We start from the raw sequence: 27,112 nt of genomic DNA, 5'->3' as shown, positions 1-27,112 counted from the left end.
CTGTTAGCAAATTATTTTGTTCATTAAACTTAGTTTGATGATGATACAGTCTGTTGTGTGATTATTTTATTAGGTGCTGTTAGCAAATGTTTTTGTTCATTAAACTTAGTTTGATGATGATACAATCTATATTATTAGGTTTATAATGCTGTTTAGCATTTAAAGTCTTCATTTCAAAGCTTTAAAAATAATGTATTAGGTGTTACTTATGACAATTTTGAGAGGGTCCTGGAACCTAACTCCCTCACTTCCCATTGACTTACATTATAAACTGGGTTTCAATTTACAACCGTTCCTCCTGGAACCTAACCCCGGCGTAAACTGAGGGCTACCTGTACATATTTTAAAGTGTCTGTAGTGTAGGGGTCCCTCCTCACTCTCCCACCTCCCTGATCCCCAATTTTATAGTATATCATATTCTTATTTTATCATATACATTTGAGAAATTTTTCTATAATGCAGGGTTCCCTCTCACCCTCCCCACCTCCCACTCCAAGAGATTACTGTAGGATCCCACCTCCCCCTCCAAACATTAATTTTCTGTAGTGTAGGGTCCCATTCCTCCCTCTCCCCTGCCTAACACTTTTGCCGTAGTGTAGGGATGCCACTCCTCCATCCTCCCCCTCTGGACCGCTCACCCGCCTCTCTCCTTCCCTCCCACTGCTTCCATTAGGCACCATCAAATAATCATTACAGAGAGTGACCAAGACAGTCTCACTATTTGTAATGATCAGCAATCTGGCTTAATATGGTAAGGGTGCACGATCAGTTCTCCCTTACGATATAAAGGCAGATGCCTTCTGCCCCTGATTTGTGGTTCCCACTGTCTAAGCTGACAGCAGGGAGCATGACATGCCCCTCTGTGTACTTCTAGGTACTACATGAACACAGTATGCTGGGCAAAGTACTGTGTGACATAGTACCTATGTTCAATTTAAGCAAGGAGTTAATATGATGAAAACTATGTTTTAACTAAATTCTAAAACAAATGGACATAAATTACTGTATGAATTTCTGGCCCCTGTATTAAAACAATGAAAAATAACAACTTATTAAAGTTATGGAAATAGCAGAATATTCTTCACCACCGACTTAAAAATTAACCACCATGCAGTAATCAATACCTACTGTTTGAATCACTGATAACCTCAGAGAAAAGGTATCACATGTAGTGCAGACATTTTTTTGGCAATGCAAGCACTAATTGGAAAGTATTTAGAGGAAACCCAGAGTAAGATAAAAAAAAGTGTCATTTTCTGATCCAGAGGTTACTGATGAGGAATTTTCCTCTCAGAATTTTTCTTCATCAGGAGATGAAGCATGTGCTTTATTAACCCCTTTACAGAATATCACACCTATACCCACTACCATCACCTCAATCAATACCAACATGAGCAACACATTAATAGCTGATTTGGGAGCTAGACCAAAAGAACAATTAGTAATAAACAAATTACAGTGGCTAAAACGAATACTCTGCCCCCCCCCCCCACTGATAACAGTAAACAACAGACTGTTAAAACTCAGGTTTTTCGGTCGGTACTGAAGCAAACAGAAGGGGGAGGTAAACAGCTCAAAACAAAAGTAAACCACAGATATGCACTGAGGGAAAAACCAGAGAATTAGGTGTAAATACTAATGTAATTAATCTTTCAGATCACATTCTGACTGATACAGAGGAGAGAGTTTTAAGCTACGGGTTGGGATTTTGTCCCACACACAGCTTTAATCTTTTCAATACAATCCTGGATGTCAACAAGTTTGTCAGGAAACTGACTCTTGGAAAACATTTCTCTGATGATAACATTGAAACTATTGGAATTAAGAACCAAAATCCAGTAAGACAAAATGAATGCTCTTTTCAATAAACATGCAATATAGCTATGTTAGAAGAATTATAAATAGAATCACAATATCAGGAGGAGCACACTTTGACTAGAGTTTACCCCAAATTTAAACAGAACTCTAAATTTTATTCTATAAAATGCAGGTTGAATGCCCTTGAGCTTTATCATAAAAGAGTAGTTGAGGACCTGACACATTTGCATTATAAAACTACACCTTCAAAAAGCAATCTAACCCCTAGAGAGAATATGGCCATCAAAAAACTGAGTAACAATGATCAACTAGTAATTCGCCAGTCAGACAAGGGAGGAAGTATATTGGTTATGAACCGAGAGACCTATATAGCGGAAGCAATTAGACAGTTGGAAGACCCACTCACCTATCGAGTCTTACCAAGAAATCCCAGTGCCTTATTTCAGCAAGAACTGGCATCTTTGGTAGATGATGGGGTATGTTTGGGGATCTTGGATTGGAATACATCCAAGTATTTGGTGGTTGAAAATCCAGTGGTCCCCATATTCCAGCATCTACCAAAGGTACACAAGTCTTTGGACAATGTGAGGGCCACCCCATTGTCTCGGGTATAGGGTCATTGTTCAGTCCACTGTCTGAATGGCTAGATTCTATCCTACAGAGAACAGTAAAATCACTTCATAGTTACCTAAGAGACACTACCCATCTCCTTTCCATGTTCAACGATTTTCATTGGATGGAGGGATACAGCTGGTTGACAATTGATGTTATTTCATTGTATTCCAGCATTCCACATGACAAAGGACTCCAGGCCATTGGTTATTTTTTGGATCTGGATAGAGACATGGGTGATGTTGAAAAGTCATTCATTTTGCGAGTCACACAATTTCTCCTTGAACATAATTTTTTTATGTTTGAAGGTTTTTTTTACTTGCAGTTACAAGGCACTGCGATGGGGGCAAAATTTGCCCCATCGTATGCCAATATTTTTATGGGTTGGTTTGAATGTAGGTTTGTGTACTCTGATGCCAACCCCTTGCGGGAGGGCATCATTTTATACAAACGCTACATAAACGATTTGCTCATCATTTGGAGACTTGGAGAACTTGAAGCTGAGCAGTTTGTTCGATATTTAAATGCACAAGATACAGGTGTAAAATTCACCTATGAGTGGAACAAAAAAAGTATGTTTTTCTTGGACATTGAATTGTCCGGGTCTGTAGATACTGGGAAAATCAAAACAAACAAAAAGATTGCAGGTAACTCTATTTTGCATGCTAAAAGTGCTCATCCTGAACATGTGTATAGTGGAATTTTAAAGAGTCAGTTCATTCGAACTAAACGACTGTGTTCAGATAACAATGATTTTCTTGAACAAAGTAATGCACTTAAAAAGAGATTCAAGGAGAGAGGGTATAAACCTAAACAAATTAATAAGATTTTTCATAAAACAAACTCTCAAGAGGGGAGATACATTACAACCCAAATGAAAGAAAACAGATACTAAGCAGCCACTTTTGATTACAAAATATTCAACAGAATATCCAGAAATCTGTAGTATTATTAAAAAATATTTTCCCATTTTATATGGTGATAAAAAATTGAAATAAGTGGTAGAGGATGGCTGCAAATGTGTGTTTTCAAGAAATTTAACGATTGGCAATATACTCTCCCCCAGTAACCTTAAAACATCTAGCACTAGCTCTTGGTTATCTACCAATGGAACTTTTCCATGTGGACACCCACGATGTAAGTCATGTGATTTTCTATCGGTGGGCAAAGATTTTTATTCATGTGTGACAGGACAGCTATTCCAAACAAAGGGCTGTATAATTTTCTCTACAACATATGTCATTTACCTTATTGAATGCATAGAACATAAGCTCCAATATGTGGGAATGACAACCAGAGATATACGAACACGAATCAGAGAACATCTTGGGTACATATGCAACAAAAATAGATGTTCAGCCCTTTCTAGACATTTTCTAGACACACACCAGCAGAATACTAAATCTTTCAAATGGAGGGCACTAGAACATGTTACAATACCAAAAAGAGGAGGGGATAGAGATAGATTACTCTCCAGACAAGAAATCTTTTGGATTTTTAAATTAGATACACAAATCCCCAAAGGATTCAATTCTGAATATAATGTTATCAACTACTGGGAATGAGAATTTTTATGTATTCATATGTATATATTTCTTCCCCATTATCCTATTCATATATGTATCTAGTGTACTGATTCTATTCTGCTACTTTTATATTGTTTTATAGGTAAATCTTTTTTGATATTATACTCCATTGTCATCATTGTCATCATCTCATTCGGATAGATTACGAGTTGTGCGTTAGGTTACAAAAGCAGCGTTAAGAGGTCCTAACGCTGCTTTTTAACGCCCGCTAGTATTACGAGTCTTGCAGGTACAGGTGTACCGCTCACTTTTTTGGCCAGACTTGGAAATACATCAAATACACTTACGTAAATTGCGTATCCTCTTTTTTCAATGGGACTTGCATAGTGCCGGTATTACGAGTCTGCCAAAAAGTGAGCGGTAGACCCTCTCCTGTCAAGACTGGTACCGCATTTTAAAGTCAGTAGGATTGAGCTTGCATTCTATTGGCTGATTGGAACAGCCAATAGAATGCCAGCTCAATCCTATTGGCTGATTGCATCAGCCAATAGGATTTTTTCTACCTGAATTCTATCAGCCAATCGGAATTGAAGGGATGCCATCTTGGATGACGTCATTTAAAGGAACCTTCATTCCAGAAGAGCCGTCGGATGAAGAGGATGCTCCGTGTCGGATTTCTTGAAGATGGACCTGCTCCGCGCCGGATTGATAAAGATAGAAGATGCCGTCTGGATGAAGACTTCTGCCCGTCTGGAGGACCACTTCGCCCGGCTTGGATGAAGACTTCTCCCGTCTTCGTTGAGGACTTCGGCCCGGTTGGATGAAGACTTCTCCTGGTAAGGTGATCTTCAAGGGGTTAGTGTTAGGTTTTTTTAAGGGGGTATTGGGTGGGTTTTAGAGTAGGGTTGGTTGTGTGGGTGGTGGGTTTTAATGTTGGGGGGATTTGTACTTTTTTTTACAGGTAAAAGAGCTGATTACTTTGGGGCAATGCCTCGCAAAAGGCCCTTTTAAGGGCTATTTGTAATTTAGTGTAGGGTAGGGCTTTTTTATTTTGGGGGGGGGGGTTATTTTGTTAGGGGGATTAGATTAGGTGTAATTAGTTTAAAAATCTTGTAATTTGTTTATTATTTTCCGTAATTTAGTGTTTGTTTTTTTGTACTTTAGATAATTTAATTTAATTGTATTTAATTGTATTTAATTTATGGAAATAATTTAATTATAGTGTAGTGTTAGGTATAATTGTAACTTAGGTTAGGTTTTATTTTACAGGTACTTTTGTATTTATTTTATCTAGGTAGTTATTAAATAGTTAATAACTATTTAATAACTATTGTACCTAGTTAAAATAAATACAAACTTGCCTGTAAAATAAAAATAAACCCTAAGCTAGCTACAATGTAACTATTAGTTATATTGTAGCTAGCTTAGGGTTTATTTCATAGGTAAGTATTTAGTTTTAAATAGGAATTATTTAGTTAATGATAGGAATTTTTCTTTCGATTTCTTTTAATTATATTTAAGTTAGGGGGTGTTAGGTTTAGGGTTAGACTTAGGTTTAGGGGTTAATAACTTTAATATAGTGGCGGCGACGTTGGGGGTGGCAGATTAGGGGTTAATAATATTTAACTAATGTTTGCGAGGCGGGAGTGCCGCGGTTTAGGGGTTAATATGTCTATTATAGTGGTGGCGACGTTGGAGGCAGCAGATTAGGGGTTAATAAATATAATGTAGGTGTCGGCGATGTTGGGGGCAGCAGATTAGGGGTTCATAAGTATAATGTAGGTGGCGGCAGTGTCCGGAGCGGCAGATTAGGGGTTAATAATTATAATGTAGGTGTCGGCGATGTCAGGGGCGGCAGATTAGGGGTTAATAAGTGTAAGATTAGGGGTGTTTAGACTCGGGGTTCATGTTAGAGTGTTAGGTGTAGACTTAAAATGTATTTCCCCATAGGAATCAATGGGGCTGCGTTAAGGAGTTTTACGCTGCTTTTTTGCAGGTGTTAGACTTTTTTTCAGCCGGCTCTCCCCATTGATTCCTATGGGGAAATCGTGCACAAGCACGTTACACCAGCTCACCGCTAACATAAGCAGCGCTGGTATTGGAGTGCGGTAATGAACAAAATTTTGCTCAACGCTCACTTCTTGTCTGGTTTGTAAAAACTTGTAATACCAGCGCTGTCTGTAAGTGAGCGGTGAGCATAAACTGCTCGTTAGCACCGCACAGCCTCTAAAGCAAAACTCGTAATATAGGTGTATGTGAGCTATGCAATATTTTCCAACTACATCATAAATAAGTACCAGGTTTTGGAAAAGTATGGTTAGAGAGGATATTATTATACCACAGTACTGCAATAAGTATATATTTTCATTTTGGCTTTTTAGCCAGCAAAAGCGTTTATATTTAGCAGAAAATTTTGTATATTCACTTGTTCTTCCTGTCCCTTACAAAAGTTCCAAAATCAGGTCCTTATATTATATTTTAGATGTTGTAATATAAATACACACTATTATAGTGTGAATATACACATCAAATTCACTTAAAGTTGGATATCATTCTAACAAATCCTACATTCCTATTGCAGGTATTATATATGTGGTGTTGTTACTTTAAGAATCAATTATATTCTTGTCCAATGGCTGCAAACCAGCCCCTTTTTAAAGTAGGTTGATTTAGCACTCAGTAGGTCTATGAATACGGCACCAGCCAAAACGCGTAAGATCTGTCAACTTTTTTGCACCCTGTAATGAACGGTGTCACTTTTAAACTGTTTACAATAAAGGATCGTTTTTTAGAGACTGTACCAGGATAACTCCTTTTTGTTTGTTTACATCAAAAATGTCAGTATTTCTTAACCACAAGCCATGAGGATAGATAGAGGCAAGTCTTATACAGCTTTAATAAAACCTTAAAGGGACATGAAACCAATTTTTTTTCTTTAATTATTCAGATAGAGAACAGCATTCTTATTTACTTCTATTATCTAATGTGCTTCATTCTTTAGATATCCTTTGTTGAAGAAATGGCAATGCACATGGGTGAGCCAATCACACAAGGCATTATGTGCAGTCATATCCAAAACTTTGTAGACTTCTGCAGTGTGAATATATTGTATGTAAGTCTCTTGTGAAAGCTACCCTTAACAAGGGTACCACTGATTGCGGATATCACAGAGTATAATGCAGTGATTTCAACATTTCAATCCAAGACACATATATAAGGAAAACAGAGGGTTTACTGCTTAAATGGCAATCTGAAGTTGTAGAGCTCTGCCTGAAGGTTATATCTTCCGTGATTTTGCAGTGTACGCACACCTTATTGCACTAGCATATATAACTTAGTGCACTTGCAGCGTTTAGCCTCCCATAAATACACCAGGTGAGTTACACTGATGTGGGCTGTCTCAACACTGAAACTGTTAGGGCTCTCCTGAACCCTTTGTTTCGAAAAGGCAAAAGTATAAACAGGTTTCACGATTCCATTCTATTGTAACCCCAATATGGCTGGAATTAATGATAAACATAGGAGGGAGAGATTTGAGCAACTATTTAAATTCACAGCAACAGATGAGAATACATTAGAATTGGGAACTTTGTATAGTAATAAAGAAAAAAAATCATGTTAAAGAATTTAAACTCTGGTGGGACATAGAGTTTCTGGAACATTACTTAGAGGAAAAGAAAATCCCCAGGGGATTGAGAATGAAAACATTTCCAGCCTTTCATAAGGACTTTCCAGAATTCATGGTAATCTGGAACCAATCCCTAACAGAGTGCTCACTGACATTAATGGAGAAATTGGTTAAATTTAAAAAAGAACAGATTGATGGTGTATTACTAGAACTTGAGAATCTAGACAAACAGTTTGAGAAATACAAAGATGACGATAAAATAGTGCCATTCCAGAAACAACTTGATGACACATTGGAAAAACTGAGCACAGAACTGTCAGATAACAAATATAAAAAGTATGAGAGAGATTCCAGAGATTATTATTTGGGAATAGTGTACAGTTGGAATACTGAAAGAAAGTCACAGAAGAAAAAACAAAATAAGAATATAAGTAAGAACAAAAATCAGAGAAAAGTGACATTTTCAAGTTTTGAAAGCACAGCCTGTATGAAAGATACGAATTCAACATCAGTATCGACTTCAGTAACACCAACTACGACTTTACCTACCACCTCAACCCCAATTAGAACATCTGTGGAATCTGACTTGATGTTAGGGGCGAGACCAAAAAACGGGGCAGCTCATATAGAGCACACAAAAGAAAGAAACAAAGAGAAACCAGAGGAAGTCCCCGAAATTGGACCCGTCATTCTGAGGTACCCAAGCCGCAGAACACAGTGGAGTAAGAAGAACGTCAGAGGCGGCAAATAATCAACTTATCATCCATAACATTAGAACAGTGTGAGATCTCTGTTCTTTCTAAGGGACTTGGCGTTTCACCTACTAGGGACTTTAATCTCTTTGACACCATTTTGGACATTAATATATTTGTTCGGAAAATAACCCTAACCAAACATTTTAAAAATCTTAATGTGACAGACTCGCCCAGTGACTTACAGGGTGACACACAGGTTCTCAGTGGCAATTGTGACTTCAGAGATCTATGTGATATCGTGTCTCTCTGTGAGTTACAGGATGAGTATGTCACTATTGGTAGGAGTGTTAATCAACAGTTAATTAAATAATCAAAACCCAGTACTTTTTACCCTGTACATGCACATAATGACATCATTGAGCTATTTCATTCGATCTTAGAACAAGATCTTATTGTATTGTCTGATAAAGTTAGTAAAAGTGATGGTTCTGTTAACTATAAGTATAGCAATCTCAGTAAGAAAGAATCTCATGCACTAACTAGATTGAAGAACAACAAAGATATAGTAGTTGTTGATTCCGATAAGGGAGGTTCTATTGTAGTGTTAAATGAAATTGATTACCTCAAAGAAGCCTACAGACAATTGGGGGATACTTATACTTACAAGAAACTAACATTTAATCCCACTACTAAGCTTCAGCAGGAGCTAAGACATTTATTGGATTTGGGGGTAGAAAGTTCAGAACTTACAACTAAAACTAGTGATTACATCTAAGTTGAATAATTACCCAAGATACACAAGTCTTTGACTAATCCCCCAGGGAGGCCAATAATTTCAGCAATGGCTCCCTGGGAGAGAGATTAGGACAATGGGTTGATGCACAACTCCAACCCATAGTGCAATCCTTACCTGGGTTCCTTAGAGATACAAAGCATCTACTTAGACCTATAGAGAATTTTCAGTGGAAGGAGGGTTATATTTTTGTCACCATAGATGCAGTTTCACTTTATTCTTGTATTCCCCATACTCTTGGAATTAATGCAACTAAAAGGTTGTTAGAAAGGTATTCAGGATACAATACTGAACTAATTGATTATGTTCTGCAGGCTATTACCTTTTTATTGAATCGGAATTATTTCATCTTTAATGGGGAGTTCTTCATACAGCTCAGAGGAACTGCGATGGGGGAGAAATGTGCCCCCTCCTATGCAAACTTATTTCTTGCAAACTTTGAGCTTATGAGGATTTTTAGTGACAGCAATAACTTTGAGTAATATCAAACTATATACTAGTTATATAGATGATATTCTCCTAGTTTGGGGAGGTACAATTGAGGAACTAGGCAATTTTTTAGATTACTTAAAGGGACAGTAAACCTTAAAAATAATGTTATATAATTCTGCACATAGTGCAGAATTATATAACATTATATTAGCCAAACATTTATAAAATTTAATTTCCCCTATTAATTTAAAAAAAAACACGCTGTTTCACAGACCCGCTCTCTGCTCTCTGCTGAGTGGGTCTGTTATATTTACTCAGCGCATCGGGCCAGCTGTATAGTCACAGCCTGGCCCGACCGCGCCATAAGACTAAGTGCAGCTCGCTCCTGTGACAGGAGCGAGCTGCACTTAGTCTTATGGCGCGGTCGGGTTATACTGACTATACAGCTGGCCCGATGCACTGAGTAAATATAACAGACCCGCTCAGCAGAGAGCAGAGAGCGGGTCTGTGAAACAGCGTGGTTTTTTTTAAATTAATAGGGGAAATTACATTTTATAAATGTTTGGCTAATATAATGTTATATAATTCTGCACTATGTGCAGAATTATATAACATTATTTTTAAAGTTTACTGACACTTTAAATCATAATGATGAAAACTTGAGATTCACCTTTAATGCTTCTGACACAAGTATACCCTACTTAGATGTACTGGTTAAGCATGCTGATCAAAATATAGTCACAGAAGTGTATAGAAAAGAAATTACTGGCAACACTATACTTAGAGCTGATTCATTACATCCAAATCAAGGAAAAGGAATCCCTAAAGGCCAATATATCAGGCTCAGAAGTAATTGTACCAATCTAAGTGACTATTTGAAACATGCTAATGATCTGACCTTACGGCTTGTTGATAGGGGTTATGATTCAGAAAAATAAAAATAATTATCCATTTTAGTGTCAGGATTCAAAATAAAAACACTTTATTGAGAGATCAGAATCGTAATAATAAAAACATCAGAGGTTCACAGCATAAAGGTGTTAACTTCATTACGAAATACAGTAGACAGTTTAATGAGATATGTAACATTATTAGGACCAGAATGCCTTTATTGGAGAGAGATGCAGATTTGAAATCTATCTCTACTAACTGCAACTTTATTTCCTGTAGATCTGATACTATTTGGGACAAGATAAGAAAAATATTTAGTTCTGAAGTTATTACTAAAGATATTATACATGATAGCTGGCTTCCTAAAAACCATGGTTTCTATAAATGTGGAGGTAGACCCTGTAAATGTTGTGATTATGCCTTGGTGGGAGATAGCTTTACTTCCACAAACACTGGCATAATTTATAAGATTAGAGAACGTATAAATTGCAATTCTGTTTTTATTGTTTATCTTATCACTTGCATGTTTTGCAAATAACAATATGTAGGTCTTACCTCTAGGGACCTCAAAGATAGGATTAGAGAACATTTACTATCCTTAGAAGCGAAGGTTCCTAAGACTCCGGTTGCCAAACATTTCTTTGAACATACGAATAGACTAGATCATTTTAAATTTCAAGGCATTGAACAGGTGACTTTGGGTGCAAGAGGCGGAGATAGATATCAGGCTCTTAGCAGAAAAGAAAAATTTGGGATTCATACACTAAAAACGGGATTTCCACAGGGGATTAACAAAATTAGTGATGCTAAACTTTACATAGACAGATAAGAATCAATATTACGTCTAGAATGTTTCTATTCTTTAATAATCCGTTTACAGTAGTTAGATACAATAAAGTTATATACCTTGAAGTAAAAATCCTTTGGGCTCTAATGTTATATAGTAACACTTTTGCTAGTTTTTCCAAATATTGACAGATTAATTTCTTCTTAAGGTTCCCTTAAGATCTATTGATTAACATGAATTTATTGGATACAATTTGCGGCTTATATATTTTGATGCAGTTGCTTATTAAGTTTATTATTTGCATTTATCTTTTATATACCAAATACCTATTATCTGCATTTAAATGAATCAACTTCTATATATGGCCGCTTTAACATCCGCTTTATTTTTGTTGTATATAATATAAAGTCTCCCTGTTCTTTTTAGACATACTATGATAACAATTTTTAAGCTTGTTTCTTGTTTTTTGTTGCTGTAATTTAGATACCATTGTGGTGTATAATCAATTTTTGTGAGTAAGGTCATGAAATGGTTAAGTTGTATGTGAACTCGTCTTACCAAACTGTGATTGGGCCTTTTGACCGCTCACTAATGATTTAACAGCTGTTAGAAACGCTTTTCCTTAGCTCTGATGAACTGCCCGTGAGGCAGGAAATGCGTCAGCTGTGGAGTCTCTGTGTGCTGTGCCGGTTATGTTTTTAACGCAAGTAATGAATAAAATGCTGTTTTAATCTAACCTATCTCTCCCTGCCTTCATTTCACTGGAATTGTGGAACCTGTTTATATCTATGTGCAGTCACCAATCAGCAGCTACTGAGCCTATCTAGATATGGTTTTCAACAAAGGATATCAAGAGAATGAAATAAATTAAATAAAAGAAGTAAATTGGAAAGATGTTTAAAATGGCATGCTCTTTCTAAATCATGAAAGAAAAAAAATGGGTTTCATGTCCCTTTAACTCTCAACGTGTTTCAGCTGTACTATTGCCAACTTTCTCAAGAGTAGAAGTTTTTTAATTGAGCTATATCACTGAACAAAACACTTTCTACCTTTATACCTATTGGCCCTACTTACCAACTTATTGGTGCTCAATGCTGGGGGGGGTTAACATATCGAAACGTGTTTTATAAAACATAGTAATTAATGCATCTAAAATACTATTTGGAATGATAAAAATATATAATACAAACTTTATTTTAAAACTTTCAAGAACATTTTTTTTTCAATCTTTTTTTTACAATTCAAGTGTACATACAGAGATCCAATAGAAAGGAAATAAAGTGCAGCAAACTTAATCAAGGACATTATCCGCATGTCTAGTTTATAAATACCAGCATAGAAAATAATCCTATAAACATAACAAAACCCAAATTATCCATGTAAGGCAACAAACTCAAACATTTAAAACCACAGATAAAATTGCAGAAAATTGCAGAGTGGAGCACAGCCAGAGGAGCATACAGCGAGAAAAGACCTATCCTACCAAGGAACTCATCATCATTAGTCTAATGTCCATCTATCAGTTAGTTGCTCATTAAATACATATTCACGGGAGTCACGGGAGGGGATTATTTTTAGTAGTGTAGATACATTTTCCACTTACCTACAAACTTATAACTCTCTATGCTACATCTTTTTTAACATCTGCTGGTTTTTTTAACACGTGGTGATGCAAGGAGAAGCAATCAGAGCAATCCAAAATCTGGATCATTCCTAGAGCACTTTTGTTTTCTGACCCAGTAACCATTTACCTTTTATTTTCGGTGTGACGTAAGCTCTATATAAGAATGTTATGTGTTTCTTGCAAAGCTGAGGATAATGTAAGCATCTTATTTAGTATGCTCTCTTTTAAAGAGACATAAAACCAATATAATTATGTTTTGTGATCCAGATAGAACATACACATTTTAAACACCTTTCAAAATGACTTCTATTATCAAACTTGCTCAATTATCTTGTTATCCCTTGTGGAAGGAGCAGCAATGCACTACTGGGAGCTAGTTAAACACATCAGATAAACCAATGACAAGAGGCATATAAATGCAGCCACCAATCTGCAGCGAACTCCCAGTAGTGCATTGCTGCTTTTGAGCCTATCTAGATATGCTTTTCAACAAAGGATACCAAGAGAATGAAGCAAATTAGACAATAGAAGTAAATTTGAAAGTGGTTGTATCCACTATCTAAATCACGAAAGAAAACTTTTGGGTTTCATGTGTCCTTGAGGTTTCTCGTGAAATTTGGATATCCACCCCCTGCCAATTCTCAACTAACATAATAATGGTTTCTACACTTCTATGATTTATAAATAAATGATACGCCTGGGAGTTTGAAAGAACGCCCTGTTGTGCCAAACGACACAGAAAGTCTAATGGTGAAGGATACCAGAAATCTGGGGAGTTCCTGAGGAATATAATGCTGACTTTGAATATAAACAAACGTCTTTGGCGGGGTATATCCCTCTTTTCCTGTATCTCCTCAAATGTATAGAAGCACTTAGTTACCCTCTATAGAATCCCACAATTGAAATACCTTTGTAGTCATCCCAGGCAGAAATTCAGGGCTGCCCCTCACCAGTAAGAATTTAGTTACCCTTTGTGATCATTTCTATATTTTACAGAATTTATTCCAAGTACACAAAGGATCTTTATATAGAACATTATTTTGGATATGTTGTAGTACACTACCAAATGAAGTGTGTGAAAGAAAGGCCATGTATAGCAGCGCCACAACCTCAAAGCCCAACTGTACTATTGAATATCAGTTAGATTTAGTCCGCCCTTAATCTAATGGGAGTGTCAACTTAAAGGGACATTCCAGCCAAAATTGAAATCCACATGGATGCATTTCAGTTTTGAATAGAAGCATTTTTGTAATATACATGTATTAGCAAAAATGGTTCTAGTAAAGTTATAGCTGTTTCAAAAGTGTATTTACGTATGCAGCATGCACCAGCCTTTTAAACACAGCACTTGTTCTGGGAGCCTAAGGTGCTTGTACCATCTGGTAATTACTCAATTTGTTAATAACTGATATGATACAAGCCCCACTAGTGCTCTGAGCAGCTGCAGTACTTAAAATGCTAATGCACTGAGAATATCTAGCTATGCTTCACATGCACGTGCAGAGAAAAATGTTAACACTAAAACAATTATAACTTTTACTAGAAGCATTTTTGACAATACATGTATATTGTAAATATGTTTCTATTCAAATATGTAATTTATCTATGTGCTAATGTCCCTTTAATTCTGCCTATGCGTTTCTCCTTTCTCTGCCATATAAAATCTGCAATCGACCTATGTAAGAATTGAATGTCTCCCTGTTTAATAGGAAAGGTTAACATTATGGTGCTCTAAATAATTTTTTTGAAAGTGATAAGGTACCACGGGAGCAAAAGACCAAAGCATGCTAACTTCAGGACTTCGCGACCGCTTTAACGCATTCTCCCCATGGACTTCTATGGGACGCATTACAAACAAAACTATCAGTTATCGCTCAGGCACTAACCTGACACTACACTAGACCAACCTCGCTAAACCCAACTGTGTTAGGAATACTTTACATTCCTATGTTCTTCACATTAAAGAATTTTTTTTATTTAATATATATATATATATATATATATATATATATATATATATGTGTATGTGTGATTATTTGTTTGTAAAATATATATCTACACACTATAGCAATCTATCAGTCACCTAAATTACAAGTTATGCGCTAAACCCAGTGCGTAAATAATGCTAAAAATTTAGCTGTACCACACTTTTTACAAGTTACAGAAAAACCTTCTTGTGTTGTGTGTTATGGTGCGTTAAGCTCCATACGCACAAAACCAAGTCCTGACTTGATGTGCTCGTACTCGTGCACGTTTCCCCCCATAGATATCAATGGAGAAAAAGTATTAGAAAATACTAACACCTGTGATTGCGGAATGGCGATCGCTATAACGCAATCCCCATTGATGTCTATGGAGACAAGAAAGTTATGTAAAAACCTAACACCCTAACATAAACCCCTAGTCTAAATACCCCTAATACGCTGCCCCCCGACATCACTAACACCTAAATAAAGTTACTGACCCCTAAATCGCTGCCGCCGACATCGCCAACACTAAATAAAGACATTAACCCCTAAACCGCCAGCCCCCGCATCACAAATACTAAACTAAGCCTATTAACCCCTAAACCTCCAAACACCCACATAGCGACACACTAAATTAAACAACCCCTAAACATAACACCCGCTAACTTTAAGTTAAACTTACAATATAACTACCTTAAAATAAATAAAAACTTACCTGTGAAATAAAAAAAAACTAAGCTTAAGCTAAAAATAAATCTAAAATTACTATTTTAAAAAACTAAAATAAACTAAAAAGCCCCACTAAAATTACAAAAAAACGTTCTAAAATTATGAAAAATAAAAAAAATCTAGAATTACAAAAAATAAATGAAATTATCCAAAATAATAAAAATTAAACCTAAAAACAAAAAAGCCACCACAAAATAAAAAAACAAACAAACTACCAATAGCCCTTAAAATTGATTTTTGTAGGGCATTGCCCTGAAAGAATCATTTTTTTTTTACATAAAAAAATTACAAAGTACCCCCGAACAGTAAATTGCCCAACCCCCCCCAAAAAAAAATAACTCTAAAAAAACAAAGCTACCCATTGCTCCTAAAGGGGCATTTGTATGCTCATTGCCCTTAAAAGGACAATCAGCTGTTTAGTGCCCATTAAAAAATAAAAGAAGGCCTAATCTAAAAAAAAACCCTACCCAAAAAAACAAACTAACACTAGCCCCAAAAAATGTACTCAACGTTCCTGAAGTCCGGATATCCATCTTCTTCCAGGCGGAGAAAACTCTTTATCCAGGCAGATCCATCTTCATCCATCCTGGAGGTGCAGAGTGGTGGTCTTCTGAGATGCAGAGCGGTCTTCCGGTGGCGACGTGGAGGTCCTCTTCATGCGATCGTCCACCGCACACTGAAGATTGAATGCAAGGTACCCATTTTATATTGGGGTACCTTGCATTCCTATTGGCTGAAATTTTCAAATCAGCCAATAGGATGAGAGCTACTTGATTTAAACAGCCAATAGGATTTAAGCAGCTTTTATCCTATTGGCTAATTTAAAAATTTCAGCCTATAGGAATTCAAGGTACCCAAATATAAAAGGGGTACGCTGCATTTAATCTTCAGTGTGGGGCGGACGATCGCATGAAAAGGAAGCTCCGTGTTGGACATCCGCGCAGCCGGCGAATATGCGCCACGCGCCACAGCTCTGCGTCACTGGGATGAAGAAAGGCGATGTACCCACGCTGGATGAAGATGTCGCCACCTGGATGAAGACTTTACTCCACCTTGAAGAAGATGGATGTCTGGACTTCAGGAACCGTAATTACATTTTTTGGGGTTAGTTTTTTTTTTTTTTTAGATTGAGTTTTTTTTAAATTTTTAATGGACACTAAAGAGCTGATTGCCCTTCAAAGGGCAATGCCCATTCAAATGCTCCTTTAGGGGCAATGGGTAGCTTAGGTTTTTTAAGAGTTAGTTTTTTTTATTTTGGGGGTTGGTGGGTGTGGGGGTTTACTGTTAGGGGGTACTTTGTAATTTTTTAATGTAAAATAGCTGATTTCTTCAGGGCAATGCCCTACAAAAGGCCATTTTTAAGGGCTATTAGTAGTTTTTTTTTTTTTTCAGCCCGCTTTTCATCGCCGGCCTTTTATTTTTCTGAATTTTAGATTTTTGTAATTTTCTTTTTTTCTTTTTTTTCGTTGTGTTTTTTTAAATTTTGTAATTTAGGTTTTTTATTTTTAGTTTATTTTAGTTTTTTAAAATTGTAATGTTAGTTTTTTTATAGTTTAAGCTTAAGTTTTTTTTATTTTAAGGTAGTCATATTGTAAGTTTAATTTAAAGTTATTGGGTTTTTGGTTTAAGGGTTAATATATTAATTTAGTTTGTCGCGATGTGGGGGGATGGCGGTTTAGAGGTTAATAGCTTTATTTTAGTATTAGTGATGTGGGGGGCCCCCCGGCGGTTTAGGGGTTAATAGCTATATTTTAGTATTAGCAATGTGGGGGGTTGGTGGTTTAGGGGTTAATAGGTTTATTTAAGAATTAGCAATGTGGGGGGTCAGCGGTTTAAGGGTTAATAGGTTTATTATAGTAAATAAAAAGAGAGAAGCGCTTAACCTGGGAATGAACAATAGCATAATGGCTTGTTCTATGGCTAGTTACCACCCAAGAAGCAGCCTCATTTTGCTCAACATGTGCCTTTCACAGAGAAGAACTTTCCTGAAGCATATCAGTCTGATCCTGACTTAGAAGTACAGTCCAGCCCCGAAATACCAGGCAATCCCTCTCTGAATGAGAGAAACAGCAAAACCCTAGACGTACATTTCGGCCTAAAGTGGGCCTTGTCAGTGAGGTGCAGCCATATCCCTCTAGGCACACTGAGCAACAGGTCCACGTCTGGATTCCCGTATTACACTTATGGAGACTTCTCTAGGGGTCATAATTTGCATAAATAAAAAGAGAGAAGCGTTCAACCTGGGAACAAACAATAGCATAATAGCTTGTTCTATGGCTAGTTACCACCCAAGAAGCAGACTCTTTTTGCTCAACATGTGCCTTTCACAGAGAACTTTCCTGAAGCACATCAGTCTGATCCTGACTTAACAGTACAATCCAGCCTTGAAATACCAGACAATCCCTCTCTAAACGAGAGAAACAGCAAAACCCCAGACATACTTTTCGGCCTAGTGTGGGCCTCATCAGTGAGGTGCAGCCATATCCCTCTTGTCACACTGAGCAATGGGTCCACATCTGGATTCCCGCATCACACTTAGGGAGACTTCCCTAAGTTTCATAATTTGCATAAATAAAAAGAGAGAAGTGCTCAACCTGGGAACGAACAATAGCATAATAGCTTGTTATATGGCTAGTTACCACCCAAGAAGCAGCCTCTTTTTGCTCAACATGTTCCTTTGTACATGTTGAGCACTACATTGGAACTACATTGGAACTACATTTCCCATGATGCTCAGCCAGCATATCAGCTGGCTGAGCATCATGGGAAATGTAGTTCCAAAACCTCTAGAGGGCCAAGTTTGAGGATGTCTGCATTAGAGCAATGCCGGTTGCACAGATCCGAAACTGGCAAATGTGCTTTAAAATGGACTTGTAATATCAAGTTGCACACTCATGTTAGCACAGTCAAGCAATATTGCGTTACGCCACCTGCACTATCATTGTAATCTGGCCCTATAACCGGTATCACATTTTGGGAAGTACAATAATCTTTATAAGATTTATTTTACCATACAATGATATAGCCACACTACTTCTATTTTGTATTCTGTGAATGATCCAAATTCTTCAAAAATAGTAAGAAGGTATAAGAGAAGGTCTGCTGCATGTAAAATATAGATGAATAATATAACTTTTGAGTGTTAGCTCATAGACATATTTCCTTATATATATATTGCCAGAGGCTCTATCTTCAGACAGTGGGCATCCATGTCAAGTGCTTTGTTCAAGAACAAAAGGTTACTATATACCCCTATTTATCAGAACAGAGGCTAAAGGCTTGTTACACAAAGCATTAATAACATAAAAAAATAGCCTTGAATTCCATAATTTGTAAGCAAAGTTAACAGTTGATCCCATCCTACTCTGTTGATGCCTTCTCTGTGTCAACTGCGAAGAGACAGGTGCTGACAGTCCATCATCTTCCTTTCACATGTCAGCCTCCCTAAATTTATGTTTGCAGAAATGCAGTCTATATACCATTTATTTTGTATTCTGTGAATGATCCAAATTCTTCAAAAATAGTAAGAATCTGAGGCAGATTATCCTTAGGATTTAGAAGATATAAGAGAAGGTCCGCTGCATATAAAAGATAGATGAATAATATAACTTTTGAGTGTTAGCTCATAGACTTATTTCCTTATATATATTACCAGAGGCTCTATCTTCAAATTAAAGAAAAGAGGAGATAGTAGGCACCCATGTCAAGTGCTTTGTTCAAGAACAAAAGGTTGCTATATACCCCTATTTATCAGAACAGAGGCTAAAGGCTTGTTACACAAAGCATTAAAAACAAAAAAAAAATAGCCTTGAATTCCATAATTTGTAAGCAAAGTTAACAGTTGATCCCATCCTACTCTGTTGAAGCCTTTTCTGTGTCAACTGCGAAGAGACAGGTGCGGACAGTCCCTCATCTTCCTTTCACATGTTCTACCCCCAATAATGAGCCCTTAAGCGTTATAGTTCATCTAATATTAGTCACAGAAGACCTGTGCTTGACAAACCTCGTTTGGTCAGAATGGACCAAGTGTTCCAGAACCTCTGTGAGTCAATTAGCCAGAATTACTGTAAGTAATTTATAGTCTCTGTTTAACAGTGTGATTAGCCTATAAGAGGTTGTTAATGTAGCATCTCTATCTGACTTGTTTTGAAGAACATTTTCTATCAAAGCGGGCCGCCGCAAGAGGCACTCATGGGTCCGGTCAGCGCGTTCTCTCCTGTATTCTGTGCCTCCCGCGTTGCCCACTCTGTCTCCCTCTATATCTCCCTCTGGGTCACTGGGGGGTCCAGAGTATATATTGGCTTGGTAATTGGAGACGAGTATACAGACAGTGGCACAATTCTACATTGACTAGTCTTCTGCTCCTCCATGATTCTGTCCCTCTCCGGATCTTGCCAGCAGAAGTCTGTCTTCACATTGCAATCATCTCCAGAACGACTCAAGGCATAGTCAGGTGTTCCCTGGCTCAATGGTCTCAATGCGTCCACTATAGCCTTGTGCATCTGAATTTCGAAGTCTGTTAGTATGGCCTGAATCGCATGGCATAGCCCTTCCATGACTGATTTGCGCAATTTTGTTCTCGATAGGGTATAAGGAAATAAGTAATGTCTCTGTGTTCCAGAAGTTTATGACAGCGCGTATAGCTGTTTTGCCTGATATTTCAGGAATCAGGGAGGGTAAATGAGGGTTCAGGTCGGTGATTAGACCTCCGCTGCGTACCCTATTTATTCCGGTCTGCTAGGCTAAAGTTCAAAGTGTATAGGTACAAAAAAAACATATAAATCCGTTCCTTAGGCGTTATTCTATGAATCGTCAGTGAGGTAGGATTTGGGTTGTTGATCAGAGGAGTAGTAGACAGCGGATCTATCTGCTCCAGAACTCAGCCGAAATTAAAAAGCAGCCATCTTGGTCGGTGTTCGGACCCGCCCCCCGAGGTCATGAACTTTTACTGTGATCTCATGAGATTTGACTTGACTCTCATGAGATTTCATTGTAAACTTCCTTTACCTGATTGGTGAAATAAGATGAGAGTGCACGATGCTCATCCCTTCAGCTGTCCTAGGACAGACTTACTAATATGCTGCTTAGAAATCCTTTACAATGGGAGGTGGCTACTGAGGAACTTTTGAGGTAAAATATCTTTCTTTTTTACATAGAGATGTTCAGGAGATATTTTCTAGTCAGCTTTTTACAGCTATGCTGCATCACTTTCAAGTGTTTAAACATTTGGGTATTATGGCCCTTTAAGGCACAGTGGGAATAAAGACATTGCACTGTCAGATACATCAAAATGCTTAACTAAATAAGAGTACAAGAGTACAATATTACATATTTGAAATTAGGATTTTACATAAATATGGGAGCAATAAAGTGAAATATGCCCAGACAATAAATATATACACATATAAAATAAACATTCCTCTATTTATGCTAATGGAAAAACTATTCTAGTATGTGAGTAGGAGGTCTCTACACAGAAAGTGTTAACTCACAGCACATTGCCATTAATGTGATACCTTATTCTTAGCTGCTGTTAAAAAGGTGCAGGAATTTGAAATTCTCATACATGGCTCAAAGCACATACACACACAGCATGTAGGAGGGGGCATGACCTCATGTGAAACTTTCTGTCTTCCAGGAAGCTCACTCCCCACCACTGTACAATGCATGCTGGGAATTAGAATTCAGAAGTGCAGTAGGACAATACTGAGAAGGAAATAGTGAACTATAAATTCCAGAATGCGTTGTAACTCCCAGAATACTTTGCTTCTTCCTCTAAAAAGAGCTATATTCAGAGGAATTAAAAATATAAAAAAGGACATTCAATTGTCCTTTTCCCCTGCAGTTTGTATGCCAGGTGGGGAGGAAAATACGGGGGGGGGGGGGGGGGGCAATAAATCAATGTTATAAAATGCATATCTGACATGGATTTTTCAACACTTGATCACATTTGTACCCTTGCATTTTAATCAAAACAACGCACTATTTACCCTCAAAAGTGTTGAAATTAAAATATCTTTTGTCATTGCACAATGTATTGAGCAAATCCTTGCTTGTTCTATAAAATGACCTTTAGGACAATACTATTGATTCATTTTAGAAGTTACAATAAAGAATTGTGTTGTAGTGATACTTCAAGCAGACTATTCTCTTTCAATTAGCATCACAGTTGTCTTTAATCTTATAATCACTCATTCAGCCAGTTTAAAGGGTTAGTAATGTCAACAAGTAATGTCAACAAATTAAAATGTCATGATTCATCAGATAGGGCATGCGATTTTAAACAACTTTCTAATTTACTTTTACCATCACATTTGCTTTGTTCTCTTGGTATTCTTAGTTGAAAGCTAAACCTAGGTAGGCTTATGCTAATTTCTAAGCCCTCTTTTTTGAGTGCATTAATTTAATTTCATATAGATAACATTGTGCTCATGCACGTGAAGTTATTTAAGAGTCAGCACTAATTGCCTGAAAAGCAAGTCTGTCAAAAGATCTGAGATAAAGAGGCCATCTGCAGAAGCTTAGATACAAGGTAATTACAGAGGTAAAAATTATATTTCTATAACAGTGTTTGTTATGCAAAACTGGGGAATGGATAATAAAGGGATTATCTATCTTTTTAAACAATAACATTTTTGGTGTTTACTATCCCTTTAAATTGAGAAACGTACTCACTCTGCTGTTGTGTATCATTGTGTGTATTACTCTGAACATGGAAAAGAGAAGGAAAAAACAGAGAGTTGTCTGAGGAGGTTAGAAAGAAGGTAATGCCCAAGCATGGTCTGCATAAAGGCTACAACACCATCTCTAAAAGGCTCCATTTCCCTCTTCACTTTAAATGAGTTTACTATGAAATCTTGGGAGATTATGGTGAAATACCAAGAGATCACAGTAAAGTAAAATATGAACTCAACCCTGATGAAGCTGATAAGCTGTTTGTTTTTTTCGCCATGTAGACAAAAGTAAAATGAGTAGCTGGATGGTAACTGCTCACAGAGCACTTACACTGGTGTTTAAATCTGAGTAAAAACAAACAAGTATACATAATGCAATGTTTTCTTTCTTACAGTTGCATCAATGATAAATTATTATTTATGTTAAGCAACATGCCCCTTTAAGCATAAATCTGTGTATTGTACTGTAAGAGAAAGAATGCTTCAGCAGAATCAGGAATTTACCCACTTCGATTTTGGAGGACAGTAAGTTCTGGAGAGGGTGGTTTTCTATGGAGTTTTGCTGGGTAGCAGGAACATTTACAGAGTTAAATAATCTATATGAGTTATAACCCGCCCCCCTTTTCAATAATGTTTATTTGTATGCAGTATTGTTTCTTTAATAGACAAAGGCATCATCTAATATAAACTATGTTGTTTATTAATAATTTTATGTAGCTCTTGGAGGAGGAAAAGTAGATGGAAACACAAAATGTTTCTAGTCTTTTTACTTGTTTATGCTAAAACAGTACTTTGTCTTCATTAAAAAGCTGTTGCTCTCTGCCTATAATGTTGTGGTGCTTTGAAATACAAAGCAGTTAAATAATATTAACTACTGTTCCACTGAAATCTTTTACTAGCATGATGTTTGTGCAATTTAATCTTAATTCTTTCGGTGGAAATTAATGTATTTTTTCCTCAACTGTGTGTCCTGTTCTTACACCGCTAGATGGCAGCACTACACTGTAGGTTACGTACTCATGTAAAAGACACATCACATTTAATTACACTTCAAGATAAGTTGTTAAAAGTACATTTTCTGGACAAGAATCAGCTGATTATTTTAAGCCATTTGAAAAAAATATTTCTTTTACACCTGGGCTTATACTCTGTCTAGGAAGATGAATATTTATATTAGTATGACATTAATAATATAATTCTAATAGAAAACTAATGTAAAAATACTTGCATAAATGAGCAAGTCGGCTACAGACCTGCCAACCTTGACAAATATTTCAAAGTATGCATTCATTTGCATATCTGGTAATGTCACAGGAAGTGCCACCATAGAAAGAAATCTATTAAAATATACTGTACATATTGGTTATTCCCTCTTTCATTAATATTCAAGTTTTAGTAAATAATTATGAAACATCTTATGTAATTAAGACGATCCAGAAATAATTTTTTTTAACTACTTTTTAAATTCTTATTTAATATTTTCAAATACTAATACAAATTTGTAAAGATAATGTACTCCATATTATAATATTGCTGTGTACCAAATTTTTAGTTTAAAACAATATTATTATATTAACAGGGTGGGAAAAGAAATATATCAAGCAAGTTTGATCGAGGATTAGTATATAATTATTAGTAATCAGGTAGAGCAGTAATAAATGTAAAATTGAAAACAACTTATTTTATTCAAAGCTTCATTAAAACAACATTTTGTAGCAAGATGGCAGAGGTTTGATGCTAAACCTTGTTACAAAATGCTGTTTTAATGCAGCTATGAATAAAATAAGTTGTTTTCAATTTTACATTTATTACTGCTCTACCTGATTGCTGATAATTATGTACTAATCCTTGATCAAACTTGCTTAAAAATGAGTAAAGTCTTTTTTGTAAAAATATATTGTATCTTAGATACTAAAGTAATAATATGTATACATCTTACTTATATCATGTATTTCAAAGAGTTTGTTATCTATTTAAATAACATTTGAGTAATTTTAATTTGACAGAACCACGTTGTGTTAGATATGATGAATATAAACTTGTTGCAGACTGCTGAGTCTGGGTGATCACAAGGAAAGAGATTTACGCAATCTGATGTTTTTAATTTCTTAGTGTGATTTTAATGATTCATAATGTGATCTGGAGAACAGACTTCAAATATTGTGTCACACTATCTCATATTGTGAATTGACAGCCCTGCCTATAGTCCCAGCATCGTGCTTTCTGTGCTCAGTGTGGTGGCCTACATAGGCGGTTGCTTAAAGGGAAATATAAGTGTAAAAAAATAGAATTTTCTAATATGTTTTTGCACTATTGCATGTATATAAGTATGTGTATAACCCCTGCAAAGTGGCATATGTGTGTAGCCACCAATCAGCAGCTTGCTCACAGCAGAGCATTGCTGTTCCCAACCCTATCTTGGTAGGCTTTTTGACAAAGGATACCAAGAGAATGAAGACAAATCGATAACTGAAGTACTGAAGTAAATTGAAAACTCTCTTAAAATTGCATGCTCTATGTAAACCATTAACATTTAATTTTGACTTTCATGTTCGTTTAAAGACACATAGAGCTGTAATAGGAAAATGCTATAATGTGTTAGCAAATTTTATTATTGAACTGCTGGCTGCCTATAATTATGTGTTTAATCCCTGAAAGAGACAATGCACTGTTAACAATACACTGGATATACTGAGCTGAACAAGCTGGTCAGCTGAACACAAATGCTATCGCTGATAACCTCCGGCACTGTAGTGCCTTTAACTTTGTATTTAATCCCATCTCTAGGCAAGCAATAGTGCAATAAGAACATGCTCCAAAATTGCAATATGATCATTCTCTAATGCCTTACTGTCCCTTTAAACAGGGTCCCAAAAATCCAAGGGTTTTTAGTTGGGCCTCAGCACCACTGAGTAGAAAACAGTAATTTACTGCAGAAAAAGCAGTTGCCCACTTTTCATTAAGGAAGTCTGCATGTGCATTTGTACCAAATGTTGTAAATTGAAGTAATATATATTGGATGGATTTATTAAGAAGCGAATGCACCTATCAGTTTGCACGCTCGCCCATTTGAGCCTGCAGCTGATATTTATGTAACCCTCTTCTCCACCAACTTAGAGTTGGCATATGAAAATTACCCCAGACAATTGGTTGCTCGAAACCAGGGGTAGTCATGACACAAGTGTCCACTTGTGCAATGCTAAATATGGGGAATGAATGCACCACACAATTTGTGATCTCAAGTGGACAGGTTTACTACATATGAACCTTGTCCGTCTTATCAATTATAAATCTACCCCATACACTTAAATTAATTAACAATTAATTTGCTATGCAATTTTTACCAGAAATGTGTAATTATAATCTTATTATTATTTATTTTTGTATATTTTTTCTAAATGGTTTATATTGCTGTAGCTGTTAAGGGCACCTTTTTATTATCGCAGTACCCCATAACTACAAAGCTACCAGTTGCTAAGACAGTCCCTTTTTTACATACCGAATGCCCTGCCCAAATCAAGGAAAAAGGAGCAGGAAATGGAGTTTACGAAATAAAATATAATAACATAAGGTCCACTCCTATTACCCTTGAACCCTTGATTTTTGGCTTTGTAGTAACTATATTAGCACCTCGTATTTGTTTAGCCTTAAAGCACTCCTGCTAAATTAGATTAATAGAACATGTGGGTGCCTACTCTCTTCTTGCTACAACCGTATTTGCGGTTACCTTTAAAGATTCTATGAATGGGAAAAAAAACTTAATTTGAAAACTAGAATAGCAATGAACCCAGTCCACAGTAGGGGGTCACTTCCACTGATGGACAATCAGGACCATAATAGTCTAGTCTTGAGAAAGGCCCTTTTTTGAGGGCAGAAACGCGTTGACATATTGGTAAGCATTACTTTAATCTTTACTTCATTCTCATATTGGATACACTATGTTGTGAATTTCTTTTTTTACAGGGACACTTTTTAGGATACCATAGGAGCAGCTGACAGGTGCTAGGATCCAATCAGCTACTTCAGCAACCACACTCAGGAATTTGGATCTGTTAAAGTAACTAACATTGGAAGGAATCAATTTCCTCACTTTCACCTTGCTTTTCATCACCCATTTTTTCCATTTTTTTTTTTTTGATTGACTTATTTTTTTTTTTTTGATTGACTTATTTTTGTTCTTCACTAACATTTGTTGATCAACTTTTTGAACACTTTTTTGGATTATATTTTATATATTTTTTTATGTTATTGCATATTGTGTATTTTATTTTTTATGTTATTGCATATTGTGTATTTTATTTAATTATATCTCAACCTCACTGGATTAAGTAGCTAGCATTTTTATATCCATTTGCACTCACTCACTATTTGATTGTATCTATACAATTATTTTGCTACCCCCCTTTTTTTGCACTGCAGTGCATTATTCTATTTTTTGGAACACTATTTTTGTAACACTAATTTTGAACACTATTGTTTGTATTATTGTTTATTAGTTTTTTGCTTGATGCACTTGCTGCAGTTGCACTTAGGCTAATTCTGTTTTATTAGTATACACTCTTATTCTAGTGTACCATTCACACTGATCACCTGTTATTACCTCTGTTTTTATTGTAATTATCAGCTTTGGCCCTTTGAGCCGCTTCTGTAAGATATTCCTGTATTTGTAATTTTATTTATATGTGCTTTTTACATTTTTTATATATAGTCTTTTATTACTGATGCTTTTTAACATGGTTCATTAAATAACCTTCTTTTATCTCTCTGTGAGTATATTTATCCCTTGGCCTCTTGTTGGCGCTGTATTCACTTCTTACTACTTGTGCATATTTTTTGGAGGTTGGTTAGGATCTCTGTTTGGATACAGCTTGGGGATTACCTTAGCGCTTGTACACACACCCTTTTTCATAATAATATTAGTTTCAAAGTATGTCCC

The sequence above is a fragment of the Bombina bombina genome, chromosome 1 (assembly GCF_027579735.1).
Source record: "Bombina bombina isolate aBomBom1 chromosome 1, aBomBom1.pri, whole genome shotgun sequence".
NCBI classification, from domain to species: domain Eukaryota; kingdom Metazoa; phylum Chordata; class Amphibia; order Anura; family Bombinatoridae; genus Bombina; species Bombina bombina.
This window is presented reverse-complemented; position numbering follows the sequence as displayed.